Source organism: Stenella coeruleoalba, assembly GCF_951394435.1.
Source record: "Stenella coeruleoalba genome assembly, chromosome: 8".
Taxonomy (NCBI): domain Eukaryota; kingdom Metazoa; phylum Chordata; class Mammalia; order Artiodactyla; family Delphinidae; genus Stenella; species Stenella coeruleoalba.
This window is the reverse complement of record NC_137154.1, coordinates 20,379,012-20,398,559: the sequence shown is the minus strand read 5'-3', so window position 1 is coordinate 20,398,559 and position 19,548 is coordinate 20,379,012. Positions and strand designations below refer to the sequence as shown.

Below are 19,548 nucleotides of genomic sequence, written 5' to 3'. Positions count from 1 at the left end.
ATATAAAGTGTAAATATAATGACAACAATCAGAAACTTAAAAATCTACCATAGTTTAAAAGATGTGAATGAATTTTATAATATTCTAGCAATTTCTTCTATGTGGGATAAAGGAGGAAGTAAGTATAAGTTTCATGATAGTCACGGAGTGCAAGAAGGTACTCTGCTGGAGATGTTTTTGGCCTGGGGAGATGGGTCAAGAGGTTGCCTGTGAAAATTCACACAACTGCAGGCTTCCAGCAGAGTGTTTAACTTGTCTCTAGAAATTTGGGGCTAAGGATTACAGGGTCAGATATCACTCTGTGACTTTCTTGTCACAACAGTTTCTGTGACGTTTTAATAAAAGTGAACACCTCATTAACTGAGACAAATTTTTTTTTCTGGTTTGTGTTTGTATAATGGAAATGGTAGAATTGTTGAATTGATAAGATGGGAGAAGGCAAGTGAAGAGCCTGACAATCCCAAACTTTCTAGAAAATGTTCTTGAACTTAAAGGAGACACCCTATGTCATATTAGGACACTTTCCACAATTTAACTTATATTACAGTTAGTTATGTTCAATTTATATTTCTAAATAAACTTTAAGCAACTTGAATGAACATATCATATGGTCTTTTATGCAGCTCAACACATGACCTAATGTTTTACATATATCAGGTGCTTAAGCGTTTGAGTTCAGTGTCTTCATAAGATTATTTTGCTACCTTGAGTTAACTGATTAGTTAGTCCACCAGATCAAATATTAATATAGCTATGATGATTGATTTTGGCTGTGGGTTGGCAGGCTATAATTCTCATTTTTTAATAGTTGTTACCAAATGTCTAAATAATCCAAAAATATTAACATGGTATTGTACAAATATAGCCAAAGACAAAGAAAGTTGAATTAACTACCATAAGCTTCTAGAATTTTATGACTAGAATACAGGGGAGATATTCTAGTTTCTCTCACTCATAATACAATCTCCCTCTACCTTAACATATTTACCTAAGCCTGATTCTTCCATTTTTATGTTAACCTTTTTGTAACCAAGTGGACATAATAACTCATTTTTTGTATTCATCATAGTACCAGCCAGGGCTTCTACTCAGTATTTGTTAGTGTATTGAAATTCAGCTTTATCAAACTGAAGAAAAGAACTCACAATATTCTCATCTTCCTATTGGCTTTTGCTTCAGTAGAGGTTTACAAAGACAGATAAGCCTTAAGACAGTGAACACTAATGTAGCTAAACAGGTAAAGTACTTAACAGAAAACCATAAAAATGAAAGTAGCATTATAGTCCAATAAGAAGTACGAATGTGAGGTACACGATAAAATAGCAGCATATTACAGAAAGATTTAAACTAGTCAGAGAGGTTGGGAACTTTTCTTTGAGGAAGTAGGATATAAAAAAATAATATGATATTAGTTAACTAAGAAAAGATAGAAGGAAAAAGTTATCCAGTTAGAAGGATAGCTAAATCCCCATGTGCAGAAGAATGGCATGACAAAGAAACTGAATAATTTAGTGTATGTCTAATAACAGACAGAAAGGGAAATATCATACGAGCCATAGCTATAGAAGTAAGTAGATGCCAAACCACATAGGGTTTTGAAAGTACTATTAAAGTCATGTTAGGGTCTTTCGCTAAGATCAACAGGAAACCAGGGAAATATTTTAAGCAAAATTATGACACAACTTAATTTCTGTTTTAAAAAGTTTACTTGAACTGCAGTGCAAATAACCGATTATAAGATGAAAATATATGCAATTGGACCCACTATGGTTAAGGTGGCAGCAGTAGATTTGATAAAACAGTGGATTCAAAACATATTTGAATTAAGGTGAGAGAGGTGTCAAGAGTGACTCCTAGATCTTTGGCTTGCCTATTTGTTATCATTAAAAATCTAGAAAAAAACAAAAGGGCTTATGTCTTGTAGGTTCCAAGATGGCCCCCAACAATCCTTACTATCTGGTATTACCCCCCTCTCATTCTGAATCATGACTGACTTGAGTACCTGAGAGAATACTGTGGAGGTGTTATTGCAGCACCTGTGTTGGTCTCTTGGGGAGACCATCCATCATATTGTGAAGACACTTCAGCAGCCCTCAGGAGAAGCCCATGTGGAGAGTAAGGGAGGCCTTCTGATAACTGACAGTACTGATTGGCCAGACTTGTGAATAAGGTACTTTAGAAGCTCATCTTCCACCTTTCCTCAAGCCTTAAATGCCTGCAGTCATGGGCAACATCTGACTGAATACCAAGCCAAAATAACCTAGTCAAGCCACTCCCAAATTCCTGACTTAGAGAAACTGTGAGAGAAAGTAAATGTTTGATTTGTTTTCAGCCTCCAAGTTGTGAGGTAATTGGTTACACAGAGTTAGATAACTAACAGCTGCAGAAAGTCTCTGAGGTTGGCTTTGGGCATATTAAGTTTGAGCGGCCACCACATATCCAAGAGGAGATTAGAAACTGGCAGTTGTGTACATCCACCGGGAGCTGAGAGTCTGGATTTGACATGCAAAATACGGAGTGACCTGCATATCACTGGTAGTTGAATCACCTACAGGAAGAATATAGAATAAGAAATTAGGCCTATGAAGAAACTTTGGGGATTTCAGCATTGAATGGCTGGGAAGAAGAGGATAGGAACACAAAGAAATACAGACAAGAAGCGATGTGGGGGGTAGGAAGAACTCAAGTTGTTCAGAGGAATGTGTGATTTAAGGAGGAAGGTATGGTCAATAGTATCAGATATTGAAAGATCCCATAATATAAGTTCAAAAAAGCATGTTGGATTTAGAAACATAGATTTCTGACCTTACTGAGAATTGCTTATGTGTATTATTTTGGGAGGAAGCCAAACTGGAGTCCATTGAAAAGACTAGAGACAGTGGAGAGAGGGAGTGAGTGTAGAACAGCTTATCAGCTCCCTTCAGAGGCATCAACTATGTAGCAATTCAAAGTGTTCTCTAATTTGGCCATCTGGAAGTCACACTGAATCACTTTCACGGTTCATTTGTACAGTCAACTAGAGATCAAGTCACATCTATTACTCTTGATTTATGATTTAAAACGGTGATCACTTAATATTAGAGCCATCAAAATAAACAACTGTTACAGAAAAAACAAAAGTAATGTTAATATTTTTATGCGCCCCAATGTAATCATATAGAAAAAATTCACACCCAACAAAATCACAAAGCTTTATAATACTAGCAGAAAAAATGGGAAAAATAAAAAATGAAGTAAGAGATAAGGAATTATTATGAGTTCCTACCACAAATTCAATAGTAATGGACATATTTTCCTAGAAATTAGTGGCAATAATCATAGGAGAGAAATGAAAAAAATACAGGAAACACAATGTGTCCAACAAAAGAAAAGAGCATGAGGGAATACCACAATAGTTACTCAAACCTAGAAATTCCCCATTAGTCTGATTGCATATACATGGATGGTAGTGTTCTATTAAAAAAGAGTGGTTTCATGCCGCGGAGCGGCTGGGCCCGTGAGCCATGGCCGCTGAGCCTGTGCATCCGGAGCCTGTGCTCAACAGGAGAGGCCACAACAGTGAGAGGCCCGCGTATCGCAAAAAAAAAAAAAAAAAAAAAAAGTAGTTTATTTTCCTTCTTCATCTACAACTTTACAAAGCTCCATATTGCTACCTGCCCTAGTACATCTGAAATTGCAGTCCCTTAAATGGAAATGAGTATTTATTATCTCGTGTAATCATTTTCACAATCAAAATGGAGAGTAAAATAAAGAGGAAATTTCTCATATACTTATTTCCTCATTAAGAAATGCTACATGAGACAACTATAGATCAAAAGTGCAATCCTGGGCTTCCCTGGTGGTGCAGTGGTTGAGAATCTGCCTGCTAATGCAGGGGACACGGGTTCGAGCCCTGGTCTGGGAGGATCCCACATGCCACGGAGCAACTAGGTCCGTGAGCCACAACTACTGAGCCTGTGCGTCTGGAGCCTGTGCTCCACAACAAGAGAGGCCGCGATAGTGAGAGGCCCGCGCACCGCGATGAAGAGTGGCCCCCGCTTGCCACAACTAGAGAAAGCCCTCGCACAGAAACGAAGACCCAACACAGCCAAAATAAATAAATTAATTAATAAACTCCTACCCCCAACATCTTCAAAAAAAAAAGTGCAATCCTTTCTCTCATTTGTAAGTACAAATAAATCAGATATTTAATAAATAATATCATAGTAATTCAAAGAAAAGGAAAACTCAAAATTTATGTTTGGCCACATATTGCATTTCATTATAGATTAATAAGCCCAACAGTATAAAACAAAGACATTTTCTTGAAATTCTCAGTTTCTCAATTTAACACCCATTATTCAAAATGAATATGGATGTATTATTACACTTTTCCCAACCATCTCCACTTTAAATCAGTTTTGGATAACGGCATATCTATGTTTTGCCTATTCATGGCTATCCATATTGCATATCTGAAATTATTTTTTAAATCCATACTGTAGATGTTTACTATATAGCAAAATTGTTGGTTTTCCAGCTCTAAGAAAATCATGGATTTGTTCTCTGATGTTACTTTTTCTATGTCACAGTTCTATAAGTCAGAAGTCCAGGGGTCTTGGCTGGGTTCTATGCTCAGTGTCTCAGAAAGCTGAAATTCAAGTGTCAGCCAATTGTATTCATATTGGAAATTGGGGTCCTCTTCCAAGCTCATTCCTTTTCTCCACAGACTTCACTTCTCTGCAGTGATAGGACCAAGGTTCTCTTTAATTTGCTGGCTTTCAGCCCCAGGGGCCTCTCTCAGCTCCTTAAGACTGCCACATTTCTTCTCACATCATCCATTTTATCCTAAATCCCACAATACATCCAGCCCTTCCCTTGTTCTAAATCTCTCTGACTTCTGCCATCAGACAAATACATTTCTTTGTTTTTAAGGGCTCATATAATTAGATAAGGCCCAGCAAGATCATCTCCCTATCCTAAGGTCAACTATGACATATAACCTAACATCATCATGAGAGTGATATCTCACCATATTTACAGGGAATTAAGGTGTGTTATCTTTGGAAGCCATTTTATAAATTCACACCAGGAAAAAAAAAAAGTGTAATTACTTCAAAAAGTAAAAGGCAAGTCTACAATCGTTCCTTCAGACTGCAGCATCTCAATACATTTATTATCTTCCCTAGCTCTACTGCCCAAAACTCAAGGCCAAGTTACACACCTATCCTGCATGTCATTCCCACCACAAATATCTGTCTTTGGGTGGCATTTAATGTTAATCACGTTCTTTGCTTTCCATTAGAGTAATTGTTTGTCTCTCTCCCTCCTGTGGAAGATTATTATGTCTACAATCTATCTACGTAAGTGTTGTGGTTGTAAATATGTATCTTCTCCCTTGGTGACTATTATATACATAATCTGTTACCCTTTTCCATTAAGCTAATGAATGGTTGACACTTGTGATTAGAGCAATCTGGCACCTTTAAATGTTGTCTTAAAAGTAAAAAATTGAAAGAGTCCACAGTCAAACCTACTGAACAACATCTGTTTTGCATTCAGCATACAGTAAGAAGTTCTTGCTTCCTACTGACAAGAGAAGATATTAAATGGATTATGACTTAATTTCTCTCCTACTTTAGTCAAAGCAAACTTGCTGATTCCACAGTTTAGACCATGCCCTTGGCTTCTTTGATGATTAAGAAAACTTTAAAAAGACAAATTTTGGAGATAGAGTGCAAACTCTTGTTTACCACTGATTATTATAATAAACCAAATTTAATCAAAATAATGGCAAGAGTTATGTGTAAGTTATAAGTCTGAATCTAATCATTGGAATCATTCTGTGAGAAGACATTTTGTTTCTTTTTTACCAGATAATTCAAAGGATTCAATAAAAGGTGACCTAACAAGAGGATACATTTTAAATGAGCTTTCCTTGGAATCTTCAATTTAGCTTTGAAATGTGTGAAGAAATAGATGACTCTTTTGAGATGCTCCAGACTTGACCTCTCATATGAACTTCACCCTTATATATTCAACTGGTGTTGGAATTTCTCTACTTTAAAATTCCTACTTTCAAGACATAACAAACATATCAATGTTAACTTTTCTCCTTCCCCACTTTTGCATTAATACTACCATGATTTTTCATTACTAAGCTAAAATATTGGTCTAGATATTTTCCTTCATATTCTAAATTAAATTTTTCACTAAGGCTTGTCCTTGTTTCCTGCTTGCTCCACTGCTGCTACTTTAGTCTACTGCTCTATATCACCTCAATCTTCAATTACTATACAATCTGCTAACTAGTTCCCTTACCTTCAGCAGTCTCCGTGTATTTCAGTCAGGCTAATTCTTGTTAAACATTGGTTTCATCAAGTCAGAAAAAGACTCAAGGACTTATTGTGGCTTCCCACTTGGGATCAAGTCCAATTTCCCTCTCTTGACTGCAAAGCCAAATATTCCTTCAACTTTATTTTCTATTACTTTTCACATACACTATCTATTGCAGTCTTGTTCACGTTCTTACTATCTTCATATAAAAGGTTTCTTTTTGTCAATTTTTTGCACCAATTGCAACATAGAATGCTGTATCGTATTCTCCAATTCGAAATTGAGAAATCTAACAAAATTGTTTGGAATGAAGTTAAAGACAACTAAGTGCTACTAGAGCATCTTAAGGAAAAAACTGAACGAACCTTTTGGCCAATCCATTACATCAGACCCTGAACTGGGAGCTTTACGTTTATTATTAGTTAATTTAATTTTCACAATAATACGGGGTAGGTATTTTTGTTGTCTTCTCTTTCTGATAAGGATACTAGGGACCAGATGAGGACACTAAGGCAGAGATAAAGAAACCAAGGCTACACAGTGATTAAAATATAGGGCATTGGTTCTAGAGTCTAACTTCCTAAATATTTACCCTATATAACAGGTCATCATATGGAGTTGCGGTCATAGTGTAAGAGTCAGTGAAAACATGGATAGAAAAGGATTCCTTTAAGACAATGTTGGGTTTATGCATTAAACCTTACCCAAATCTTTACACATTTTAGTTACAGGAGCCAATAGATGTTGTATTGTGTGTGGTTTTACTATTCTTCTGTTTGTCTACTCTATTCTGTTTGTTTATTCATTTGTTAACGTGTTAAGTCAGGTAGAACTCATCATCCTAATTTAATCACAGTGTGTTCACTGAGAGAATGAAAAGTATTCACCATAATGACCCAAAGATATGAGTTTGGTGGGCTCATTGCAAAATGGCACCCTAAATCTACAACTGTGACTTAAACAAGTATAATTTTTATGTGTCATGATGATTCTCATTTTCCTGTTTTGATTCAAATAAGTGAACAAATGCTCATGATTTCACAAAGCAAAATCCACCACATGATAAAATAAATCTTATTTCTATTTCCTTTATCTTGCCTGCTCATACAGTATTGAATAATATAATTAGTACACAAATATTGCAAAACAAATCATTTAAATACTATTTGATTCTCTACATCATTAGTGATTCAGCACAGTACAATTTAATTTCCTTAATTAAAAATATCAGTCGCAGGGGATTGGATGGTTTGAAAGAACATTATTGACAGGGGATTTATTTATCTGTTGTTTGGTTTGTTTACTTATTTATTACCTCCAGGTCACTGAGCCTGATCAAATTGCAGTGAGAAGAAGTTATTATTATAAAAGGGGAGTCTCCTGATGTGCATGAGTGACCAGATTACACCCATATTGTTCCTCCACATAAAAGTATGGACATTAATATCACTAATGTGAATGTTTGCACTGAGACATTACTTCATGCAAGTCTATTAAATGAAATTTTGACACTCTTTTCAAGCAAACCACCCTTCCCAAGCTGATTAGAATACATTGGCTGTAGGTAAAAATGTTTTCCTGCATTTCTGGGGTTGGTCTAGGATGAAAAAAAGTTTGGGTAATATTCCCTTTTTAACCTTTTCTTTCCAAACCATTTTCTACTCTTGGGATCATTTGAGCAATTCCCACTACAATTTATTCTGGTTTAAAACAAAATCATCACGTACATTTCTATTTTTACTTACGTGCTTTTTCCTCAGTTGACTTTCTAAAAGTACACAGATGTATTTGTTTTCTTGTATATATATAAATAATACATGATAATTGTAAAAAATGTTTAAAATGAGAAGGGAGTTAAATGATATTACTAAAGTCACTGAAATATAATGACATATGGTTGATAGTTGGTCACTGTTACTGTTTTGGACACATATGAGGCATTTAGCTACCATAGTGATATTGGTTATATTTAGAAAAATATGATCTCCATTGCCTAGAGTAGGGCTTGTGTGTAGTGGGAGGTCAACAAATATTTGTTAATATAATTCATTAGATATGGACATACATTTTGATATACACTATTGCAAAATCTATAAGGTGTACTATTACTCATTTTTTTTCTAAATCGAATTTACAGCTTAGAAACAATAATATATTGAGGTGTTTTAAATTTTTGCATACATTAATTGCAAAACTTGACAAATTATCCTTATCTCTGACAGGAGCCAATCCATCTTACTTCAGAGTTAAAAGAACTTCCAGCTGGATTAAACAGGTGAAGAGATAACCATATTGTTTTCATTCCAATTTTGAGATGGGGCAATGAAGTAGGTTTTTCTTTCTGAACTCTGAAATAATTTTACAGATATGGCTTTCTCCTTTGCTTAAAGTCAGTCTGTATGCCCAGTGTTCTGGTGATATACGGCTGCACAAAAGACTAATTAAAAATTCAGTGGCCTGGGACTTCCCTGGTGGTGTGGTGGTTAAGAATCTGCCTGCCAATGTAGGGTACATGGGTTCAAGCCCTGGTCCAGGAAGATCCCACCTGCTGTGGAGCAACTAAGCCTGTGCGCCACAACTACTGAGCCTGCACTCTAGAGCACACAAGCCACAACTACTGAGCCCATGTGCCACAACGACTGAAGCTCGCATGCCTAGAACCTGTGCTCTGCAACAAGAGAAGCCACCACAATGAGAAGCCCGCGCACCACAACGAAGAGTAGCCCCTGCTCGCTGCAATTAGAGAAAGCCTGCACGCAGCAATGAAGACCCAACGCAACCAAAAATAAAAATAAAAATAATTCAGTGGCCTGACCAATATGATTTCTTGTATCTCCAAGTTGAGTATGTCAGGGAATGCAGGTAACACTTTGTTGGGCAATTTATTTGCTCACCTGAGATTAACTAGGGTGACTTAGGGCAGGTCTGGAGTGTCCAAGATGGTTTTACTTACATGTGTGGCATCTTGGAGGTGACAGCTAGAAGGCAGGATTCAGCTGGCCCCTTCATCTTCACCATGTAATCTCAGGCCTCTCCATGTGGTCTCTCCAGTAGGACAGTCATACTTTTATGTTGGCTGATGGCTCCATAGGACCAAAGCAGAAGCTACAATTCTTTCAAATGCTAAGCCCCAAACTGGTGTGGCATTATTTCTGCCACACTCTATTGGTCAAAGCAGTCATAGGTCAGTCCAGATTTAGGGGGAGGAGAGATAAACTTCACCTTATGATATTCTAGTTTTCAGTCATCTTTCTGTTGCCACATTGAAAATAACTAAATCCAATAGTTTTGTTCCTACAAAGGAAAAAAGAATAGATAAGTTACTTGAAAATGAGGCATATATGATATAAATCTCAATTTTTAATCTTTTATCTCATACAAAGTATATGGAAATAAATTGTATTTTTAAAGAAACAGAAAAAGAATCAGACCCTAGATTTGCTTTTCTTTCATGTACAAATTTTTTAGGAGGGGAAAAAAGAAAACCTAAAGTGGTTTAATTTATACATGCTATATTGTAAAACAGGATAAATGAGCAACATATATTATTACTAATTAGGTTATAGCCTGTTTTCTTTTCCTCTTTTTCTTGTATTAACTTGAATGCCCGAAGTACACTGTTAAGGAACCAAAACAGGAGAATTCTGTTTTCCGAGTCATTTTATTTTTAACCTATTCTGTTTCATACATTTGAGAGTACAGATAAAATGAGTAGCCATCAGATGATAGATCTTGCATGGGTTTTAGCTTGGCTGTAATTTAATTTCCTCTGCTCTTGAACATCTATACCCTTCTACAACCTTCATGTGGTGTTTGGAGTTTGTTTGTTTGCCTGTTTATTTATTTATTTATTTTTAAAGCCAATTTCAAGTAGTCTGCTTTCTAGCAGCTCCTGAAACTATTTGAAAAGCTACCTTCTTAAATCTTACTGGATTTCAGCTTTTGATTGTGTATACTTGAAGAATGGGCCAGAAAGCCTAGGCTGGCACAAACCGTCATTTTGTTATTACAGCAGTAAATATGCTTCACTGTTGGGGAGTTCCCAAGAAATACAGTGATAGTTCTTCATATTTTTGAAAATTTCAGGAGCAAATGCTTTAAAGATTCTCACTTTTGAATTCATTGAGAGGCTTAAAGAATGTTGAGCAGGTATGGTACATATTTTCCATTTTGATTTTTTCCCTAATTCTTATAGGCAGTAATATGAATTTTCACCAAATACCTTTTCAGCTCTTTTCTGGCTTCCTATCCATTTCCTATTCTCATCTTTAATTCTACTACATTAATTTTTTTAAGCTCATTGGCTGTCATATGTCTCTTTTGTTATCTGAGAACTCTTTTTTTTTATTTTAATCATTGTGTATTTGGAGAAATTTCTCTACTCGAGCTAAGGATCACAAGAGATCTGACCAAAGTTTCACAAAAAGGAATGCCATGTTTTAGTGAGATGAGGGTGACAGGTAGTGATGTGATGGTGCAGAGAGAAGGAAACAAGAGCCAAGCTGAAAGAAGAAACAGAAAAGTAGCAGTTCAAAAATTGCCCTTCAGCAGCTAAAAAGAGTAAGACTAGGAAAGATATAAAAATTTTTTTTAAAAGTGATAAAAAGTAGAAACTATAAGTGAGTTAAGACTCAAGGAGATATAAAGATAAAAAACCACTTTAACTTAATTTTGTCAGTATACCGATTTATATAAATGAGATAGTATCAATTTTGATGGGATTTCCTATTATCTGCATTCTGATACATTTGTTTGATGCTGTAAACCAAACAAGGAAATAACTGTAAACATTCATTATAGTCTAATTAAATTGATATTTTTCCTCTTTAATTTAAAATAATTTAAAAAGAAAACAAGGAGTCTGTATTTACATTTAGAAATTGGCCAGATTAAAAATATATTGAGATACAAAAAAAGCATACATGGGTAAGACAATGTTTAATTTGTGGTAAGTGGTGACAATTTCCTGTGACTCAGTCCTCAGCACAACTATACATTATGAATTTTCTGCCAAAACTACTCTGGGCACTATAGTTTTATAACTCAGTTTCTCATAAAAAGATAGATGACATTTCCCCAGTATGATCTGATGTTAAAAAAAATAATTAGGTTAATTTTAAAAATCTAGAAGAGAATCAGACCTATACAACATAATCATCATCAACAATGTTATCACTTATATTTAATAAATAGTAGCAAAAGGTAAAAATAAAATAAGCTTCTATGCAAGTATAAAGGATATCACAGTACACAGGTATATAAAACAGGCTAAATAGTCAACACTATTTAGAATCCCAGTAAAAACTGTTATTTATTTAGAATCCCAGTAAAAACTGTTAGTTTGTATTAAAGAAAGATCCCATTTATTGAAGTAAGTAGGCACCAGGGTTTATAAAAAAAAAAAGAGAGAACACAGAGGAGATATTCGATTTCAAGATATACTCAGAATTAATTTCAAGGAGGTTATCCTATTTATGAGTCATTCTACTGGAATCCCATATGCAAGCCTCAATTACAATGAAGACTCACTTGTAAAGGCTGGAGTGGTTGCTTCAAGCATGGGGCACACTGGCTCAGTCATGCTGGTCAGTAATTTAGGGTAGTAGTTGCCCTCAGAAAGATCTGGACCTACCACTTACCAGCTATGAGTTAGACAGGATAGCTAAGCCCATTAAGCCTTCATTTCCTGTAGAGTTAATAACTGTCAGGCAGCTCTTGTTATAGTGTTTACCAAGGTGTCTGGTGCATATTAACTTCTCAGTTAAGGTTTGCTGTCATTGCTGCTATTACTTGGGTTGAGTCCCTCAGCTAGAGTCCCAAGTTTACTCCTGCTGACCAGGTTGCATGTTGAAAATCCAAAGGCAGCTACCAGTAATATTAAGGATGTAATTTAAAGATGTCTGTTCAATTCCCATGTGTAGTCCCAATATACGTTTATGGACTTTAAAAGAGATTAACACTAAGGCTATGAAAATTAAGAAACATAAAAGGAAAGGCAAAGAAAAAAGTACAGTGAAAAAGAACATATGAGCAAGAGATTCAAAAAGTTGATCCTTGAAATACAAAGCAATGTACAGTTGATGGTTATGTTTCAGGCATATCTTGGGTGGTACCTTCCTCAGGCCAAATAAATAATGTGCATTCTGCCTACTCATATCATGGTCCTAGTTATTGTCACTGCAAAAGCAGAAGCTTCCTCAGAGAAAACATCACTGGAATCAAAAGTAGTTCATTACACAGTAAAAAAGACCATTTTTGAATCATAGGACTTAAGATGCATAATAAAGAGGCACTGTCCTTCCTCTAACATAATGACTATGCCCATTTCCTGTCCTTTATTTGGATAAAAGTTCCATGGTTAATAGAAAACACATGGGTGAGACATTATGAAATTTATTTCTCTCAATTTTAGAATTTTTCTAAAAATGAGCTTATGAAAGAGCTAAGGGCATAACCAGTAGTCACCAAATTACTTAAAAATTGCAAGGCCGTGGAGACACACTGACCACAATGTTGAAGTCACTTAGAAGAGATTATCTACATAATAACATTGGGACAAATGAGGGATTTCCAAATTTTTCTATCAGGATTGAGCATTGGAAAATACACTTAAGAATCTTGGAAGCTACCTTCTGTACTATGGCCTCATCAAATTTTGAGAGTCTATTTCCACTCTAAGTAGCCAACAAAAATCCACTGTAAAACAGCGAGATTATAAGATTCGAATATTTGAGCAAAATAAGGTATATGCTGGTATGTCTCCTTTTATCAAAGGATCAGATTAATGGGAAGTTTGATACTAGTCAAAGTCCACAGCTGTTTAATATTCTTTGCATGTGAAATTAGTTGGTTTATCATTAATCATGTTTAGTTGCACCAGATTTTTTTTTCTGTATACTTAATATGCCAATTTTATTACAGTGAATGTTCTTAGGAGGTTTACAACAGTGATTACAGTTCTGTTAATTATTCCACATACTCTGGGATTGTTTCAAAGTTGATGTAAATTTTTTAAAGCAAGGTTATCAGTAGGGAAAAAGGTTAAGATGATTTCCATTATGTTCAGAAAACTTTAGAATTAGATTTGGTTATTTTAATAATTATGATACAGTTCATTGATATTTATTATTTTTCAAGTAAAAAATTCATTTTATGTAAGTAAGCTTTTATTCCTTTTCAGTTCCTTCCACCTCATCTGAACATGAGAAAAGAATCCTTAATAATTACATATTTTCTTCTTTAGCCTTTTAAGGAATGAGCTATCTTAACAGGCCACAGGTACCAGTAAAAGCCATTTCAAATATCCCATATCATGGAAAGGAAATTTTGAAGGCACTGGATTTATCTCTATGGAGCCATTTATGACAAAATAATGATTTTCAGATATTTATATGGAGAAGAGAAATCAAAGATGAAATATTACATATCTAGTGAAAAATATTTCTCTTTCTCTTGGTCTTCTCATTAGCCATCAAAATTAAACTGTAATAGTTATAACAAAATAATTCTGTTCTTAGATGGCCAGAGCTCATGATATGGATTGATCAAAGTGTATGATGAAGAAATGAATCAGGCAGTAGACAAGGACTGATTTAAATACTGGGACCAGAATAACATGATGGTGGTGGTGTGGTCAGTGGAAAGTCCTAAGAATCGGTTGTGCTATTGTAGAGTGAAAAGAAGCAAGAAACCTAGCTAGATTATCAAAGAGGCAGAATGTTTTACGTAGTTAAGACCCAGAAGCTCTCCTAGAGAGTTAAAGTGTGAATACAGAACTTGCAAATAGCTTTTTGGTATGATACCTTCTGATTTATACCTGAATAGTTATTCTGTTGGTTAGTTCATCTTTGGCTTAATAATTCTTTATGTACTTACCTTGAGAGCCTAAAAGTTACTGTTATCTTTCATTTAACAAAAGTAAAACACAGGCTTAGAGAAATTAAATTCCACAAACGCTAGATTATTGTTATAGATCTCAGATCAGAATCATGGTTCTTGAATCAATTTCCTTTTCATGATCTTGACCTGTGATTCCCTTCTGTCTTGATGGGATTTTGATGTTTCCTAATTTTATCTCTATGATGAATGGTGAGAATAAAGCAACCTATACAAATGTGCTTTCCTCAGTTCTCCAACAAACAATGAGTTAGATGTGCAGGCTGCAAGAGATATATGGTTTTAAAGAAACTGAAAATTACAACTATATTACCAATTACATAATAGATGAGTCTTTATGTTCCCTTCAATGATTCTAATTTAGATTAAAAAGTTTGGTGTGTCTATGCAAGTGGAAGTTTGTGATGCTCCTGCTGAATGAGAATATAGATGGGATTCACTTTAAGCAAATTCAATATATGAAAATGAAGTTTTACCAACTAGTAAATTAAGGAGTGTTTATTCAATACCTAGTAACTCTCCCTGTGATTGACAAGTATCTGCCACCTGAATGAATGAACTTGTTACATGTGTGAGAACCTCTAATAAATTTAAGTATTTAATTATGACTCACACACATTACAGAACTACAACACTTTTACTTATTTATTTTAAAATTGATGTTCACCTGTATTGGTTCTGATTCTGGTGATCAAAGCAGAGAAAACTAAGAAAGGCTGGGCATTTTAAGAAATTTTTCTTCTATATCAGAATAAAAATATATAAAATATTTAAAAATTAGAATTGAGAACAATGTATGTGAATATCTACAGTTAATGAAAGATGTTAATGAATTAGTTTTTAGTCTGGTTTTTAACAAGTAGCTGTGAATTCTCAAATTTCAGCCCAACTATATTATAGTATAGGCTTCAGGAAATTCTCATTCATAATAGGGATATTTGCCTATAGGCATAAAGTTCATTAACAATTCAGGAATGAGGCTAGCTTATGGTTAAAAATCACAAAAGTGAACACTAATGCTAAACCTATGTTTGGCAGACTTTGTTTATAATACATGACATAGCTCTCTATGCAATGCTTTATTTTACTTTTGATGTTTTTTTAAGGTTTCACCACTGTTAAGTCTATGAAAAGGGCAACTGTTATTTTTTCACTTTGATATATTAAAAAAAATGGGGCATGAAGGCTTTGAGTGACTTATCTACCACTCTAAAATCTTAAAAAAGCTCCCTGCAGAGTATTTGTGTTCACAGATGATTTATGTACTCAAGTCATTAAAGTATTTTATAAGGATCCTCAGCAAGGTGAGCGTTAGACAAGGAAATTAATTCAGTGCTGAGAATATAAATAGAATACCGTAATCATAAAAAGTAGCAGAAATCAGCTCTTTCTTATCCAACATAAACTCCTTTCAAACAAATTAACCAGCTTCTGTAATTACATTTTTACTGTGTTTTTTATTTATACCATATTCATCTGGTAGGTAAGCTTGTAACTGCAGACAGCTCTACCTTATGTATTTAAATTAAAGTCAAATGGAGTCAAACTCTCAGGATTTTTTCTTTTGTTCAATAGCTAAATAAAAAAAATTTAATCTCATTCTTGAGAAAACATTAAAATAGTTTGATGGACTAGAAATATTGCCATTTTTCAACATACTGAGTAAAAGAAAAAAAACCCTAAAAGATTCTTTGTTTATATGCCACTGTGCTTAATGTTTTATAAAAATTATTAAATTTCATCCTCAATACAACCTTATGAAAAACACATACATTTTTAAGACTTTTAATTTTGCTAGTATCAGAAATTCCAATACAGGGAGATTCAGAACAATAAGGTTCCTATTGACTCTCAAATGTGAAATGTCCTAAAGTAGAGGTAGCTTCAGTTTCAAAAGGTAGGTCCAGTAGCACAACAGCATCACTAAGGATGGAATTTTTCATTTCCTCTTCTTTGAACTCCATATCATCATCTTCATGGTAAGACAGTTCTCCTTCAGTATGGAATAGCACTGGTAACAACTCCTAGTGCTACATGATCTTTGTTTATGTCCAGAGAAAGAAATGTTTTCTTTGTCTCAGTCTTCCAACTGTTCTTAAATTTATTCCCTTTGGATTGGTTTGAGTTACAAGTTTACTCCTGACTCCATCATTTTGGCCAGAAGGGTGAAATGCAAAAATTAGTTAAATCACAAAAAGCCCACACTGGGCTGTTTGGGGAATGAGTAGTTACCCTAACAAAATTTGGGTGCTATTAGATGAGGATAGTTATAAAATAGTGGCTACATTGTTAGATAAGAAATGTTCACTAGTATGTTAGGATTTCTCTTTAATAAAAGAGGAAACAAAGGTTCCAAGAAATCAAGCAACTTAACAATGTTTACCCTGAGTTAAAGCCAACTCTCTACTTGCAGCTTTTCATAACTCCAGTCCTGTAGCTTCCAACACCACAAAAAAGACTGTATTTTCTACACTGCCATGGATAGTACATGCCATACTATTATATAGACACTTGGTTTGCCCATTCTAACATTACAGGATTTATTAACTGATTTTGTATGGTTCAAACAGCTATCTTTAAAAATCAATAAAGGAGTTATTTTAATTTCAGGTTTTCAAATAAAAACAAAAATAACGGGGCAATTTTAGAAAATATGGGCCTATGCTATGCAATGAAACAGACCCAGGCTATTAAACTGTCAACTTAAAGATAAACATATATTAAGTAATGTGGTAGCTGACACTGTCCAATGGCAGCGTCCAACAATTACTCTGATCTCTAGGCTTATGCAACACCTCACATCAAGAGGTAGAACTTATTTACCTTCCCCTTAAATCAGGGCTAGCTTTTTTGACTGACTTTGACCGATGGAATATGGCAGAAGTGACATTCTAGAAACCCAGGCTTTAAGATGACTGACTGCTTCTCCTTTCTTCCTCTTGAATCTTGAAGCTGCAGTGTGAGAAGGCCAAGTCACATATGGAGAACTAACTTGCTCTTATTGCAGGTCCCCTGTGAGCTCTCAGCCAGCAGCCAACCATGGTAGTGAACAATCTTGACTGTTCCAGGCCAATCTGGGATTGTCCTAATGGCCTGACATTCCACAGCCATTTGACTTTGGCTCAGCCAATATCACATGGATCAGAAAAACTGCAAAGCTGAGTCAAATTATCTCACAGACTAGTGAGAGATAAGAACATTTTTTTGTTGTTTTACATCCTTATGTTTTGTTATGGCTTATAATGCAGCAATAGAAAAGCTACACAGTCAATGTCCATGATATGGTTCTTAAATTAATTTTCAATCCCTGTCATTATATCACTTGTGAAAATCTCAGCCAAAATTTGATTCTTTGTGTCCGGACTCTATTCTTTTTTTATAGATATACTTTTCTGCTTCCTATCATGTTAATTCATACCTTAGTCTGGTCTGTACTTTCTAGTTCCATAACTAGTGTATTAAAATTGTACAAAATTCTCACTCTCTTCACACTACACAAAGTTCAGAATTTAAAGGAGAAACACATCATACTACTCTATTTATAGCCATTTTTCCCTTTTAATAAATGGACAGATTCATGCAGAGCTGCATTCGAGGAATGCTCACTCACTGCTGAAATGCACTTGGCAAAATCACCTGCAGTTATTGAATAGTACATTATTATTATTATTATTACTACTACTACTAATACTACTGCAAAATTGGGTTTCTCTCTGATGGAAAGACTACAGACCTCCTTGACTTCTGAAATTAGAGATGATATTCCAAGGCAAGAATCATTTTAGAGACACTGCTCTGAACTAGAAAAAACAATTTGTTACTTTGTATACAATACTATAAACATTCCCCTCCCACTCATCACCACTCTATTTCCAGAACATTTGTTTATGATCATATCATATGTTTTTGTGAGTACTATTCTCAGAGCCTATTCTTAAAATTCTTGACTAAATGAACGAATTTAATGTCAGGTAGTTATGATATGTGATTCCATTTTTTTAATATTAATTTTTCTGACCTATACAAGTCAATAAGGAGGCCAGAACTGAACTAGGAGAGAAGACACTAGGTATGTTGGTCTGAAAGCCACTACTAGTGGCTGACAGGATTTACCAGTTTTAGTATTCAATGTATTTTTAATATAATGTACAATCTGTAGTGAACCATAAATGCAAACCTCAAATCACATTTCCTCTGTAAGCTTGCTTTTTTAATAGCATGGACAAATCATTTTTTTACAAATTTACTATAGCCAAGTTAGATTAGAATGACTATGTGTTGCTTCTTGCACAGAGTAATTTTTCAATAGATATATGATGCTATACTATTGTATACAATATTCATCCTAGGCGGAACATAATTTTAGATTTGCATCAATTAAGAATCCCTAATCCTATTTAAAGCAAATTTACAGATCAACATATTAAATAAATTTTCATATCATCAAAATGCATATAGCAAATAACAGGGGACCCCAATACAATATAGAGGATTCTAAACGTCACTGAATTTTGCCTTAATTCCTCTCCTAAAGTGTGGCATTTCAGGAGGTACCAAAAACACAGTACTCGAGATAAATAATAGTTTTTAAGGCAGCATTTAAAAAAAATGAAAGCCAGTGCAAAAAATCTGTGATGAACAAAATATCAAGTATTAAAAGAGAGGACAAGTATTACTGATTTTTCTTTTGTTTCACCCTCCAATATAACTCAGTGTGGAACTGCTCACAGCCTGTGCTCTCAAGGATCTCAGCTTAGGTGGAGGCAAAGAAATAAAGTACAGGTAAATGGAGTGTTGGGGCACACTGGAGTTACATATTCCCATCACTAGGGCTGTCAAGATAGACTAACTGATGTCTTTCCAGAAGAAACAATCGTCCTATTGCTGTTGTTGCTGTTAAATTACTTTTATGGAAAGAAATACCTGATACTCAAATCTACCCAAAAGAGAGCTTCGAAATATCATTATCCCTTCAAGTATCTTCTCTCATTATTAATTGCTTAGGAGAAAGAGAGCTAATTGTTTCTAATTTGAATTTGATGTACTCCTATCTAACTAGCAATTAAAGAGTTTTTTGCAAACTTAATGAATCTTCAACCCCTTCATCTGACTATCTCTATTACATTTTTGTAAATCAGCATACACACAAAAATGGTACATTTTTCATTGGGTTGTCTGACCTAACAAGCACTAAACATTTGTGATCTCATTTCTCTGAAAGCTTCAGTGTTTTTGTACTGACATATTGCTAATGTGGAGAAATATGACTTTATTCTGCTGACTACTAATTAATCCTTATAATTATATCATCTCCCAAGCATATTCAAAATCAGATGT

General features: G+C 34.7%; 1 long non-coding RNA gene across 1 annotated transcript in view; it reads right to left on the bottom strand.

The window, feature by feature from the left end:
• LOC307190198 overlaps positions 1-19,548 on the bottom strand; it is a 129,072-nt gene that overhangs the window by 72,763 nt on the left and 36,761 nt on the right. Inside the window, exon 2 of the long non-coding RNA XR_013829437.1 lies at positions 9,269-9,609. This is a non-coding gene — a long non-coding RNA (uncharacterized lncRNA). The remainder of the gene's footprint in view (positions 1-9,268; positions 9,610-19,548) is intronic.